Source organism: Cebus imitator, unplaced genomic scaffold (assembly GCF_001604975.1).
Source record: "Cebus imitator isolate Cc_AM_T3 unplaced genomic scaffold, Cebus_imitator-1.0 Scaffold11, whole genome shotgun sequence".
Lineage (NCBI taxonomy): Eukaryota > Metazoa > Chordata > Mammalia > Primates > Cebidae > Cebus > Cebus imitator.
The window spans coordinates 9033182-9034794 of NW_016107326.1; positions in this window are offsets into that span (position 1 = coordinate 9033182).

Here is a 1613-nt window from a genome sequence, read left to right on the forward strand (position 1 = left end):
AAAAAAAAAAAAAAAAAAAAAAAAAAAAAAAAAAAAAAGAAAAAAAAGAAAATGGTTCATTCCATTCATTAACACTACCCAGGTTTAAAAAATTACTGTTCAGCGTTATGTTGAAGAATCTCACTCTTTTCCTATGCATGCATGGATTTCAAGCAAAAACGGATACTTCGGGTGCATCTTATTTTATAATTTTTTCTCCCAAATTAATATATAATCAACATCTTTTCATGTCAATCTTCAGTCCTTTCTTCTGTCACTTATTTTTAATGGTTAACTAGTTATCTACTGTATGAATATTCTGTAATTTATTAAAAAGGTCCCCCATTGTTGAATAGTGAAATTGATGATAAGAAAGTACCAATCTTGTTGAGAAGACAAAGCCCGTGAGAAGCAGTTTCATGAAATTACAGTTGGAACTTGCTATGTGCTGAGTGGCAGAAATGCAATAGAGTTCTGAAGGGAAGGAGTGGTTTTTGAATGAAGGGCCGTGGGGAGGCTTTAAAGAGTAGGTAGGGTTGGAGTCAAGCTTTGAGAGATGGGCTGGATTTCCACAGGTTAAGAGATAGTATTCGAAAAAGGAGAACCAGCAGCAGCAAAGGCACAGAGGCCAGGGTTTGGGGTAGGTGTTTAGACCCTGGGGAGGGCTTATGTAGGGGATCAGCTCCAGAGAGGGTTAGAAAAGGAAGACAACAGATTCTAGAGTGGATGGTAAGTGCAAGTCTGGTAAGAGTAAATTTTATCTTTTTGGGCAATAGAGAGCCACAGAGAGCTTTTGAGCTAGGTTGTGTCATGAGTAGATCTGGTTTTATGAAGTCACTGTATGAGCAGCTAGGGAGGGAAGAGAATGGCATGAGATGATATCCGAGGCAGGGAGATCTGTTAGAAGGAAGTCCAGAGGAGGTGATGAGACCTGGATCCAGGCAGTGACAGGAGGTGAGGGAAATGGGTTGGATGTCATAGCTGGAGAGGGCCTGAGGAAAGAGCCACTGAATGTACTAGTCCCCCGGGCTCACAAAGGGGGAGCCTGCTGTCTGATACCTGGGGTCCCGGAAGAGTTAATGGGCTTCCTGTGGGCGAGCTAATTGGCTCTTCAGTGGGGCTGACTCATCCCAGCATCCAAGCCAGTTATTAGTAATACTGGGGAGGGAGGGAGAGAGAAAATAAAACAAAAGCAGAGCAGTGGGAGTTCTGTCTGATTGAAAAGTTCCAGGGTTGGCCTCCCATTTCAGACAGGCAGCATTGGGAAGAGGGCCCTGCTGCGTGGGGTGAACGGAGGGGTGCGGCTGGCAGAAGTGACATTTCCATGACGCCTGCTTGAAACTCATCCATATCTGCCTTGTGGGGGTACAGCGGGGAAGGCTGGGTCTTTCCATAAACAGCCCAGGTTTTCCAGTGACACCCAAGGCACACTCGGGGCCAGAGAGTGAGGCTGAAAACGTCCACACCTGGGAGGAGAGGAACAGCGAAGGCCGGGGGTGCAAGGTCTAGTACTTTTTACTTAAAAACCGGCTGAAGTCTTGGTCTCTTCGTTGGCTGTTGCCTTGGATTTTTAGATTTTGTACATGCTGCGGTCAATTTGGTTTGGTGGGAGAGAAATCACTGGGAACAGCCTT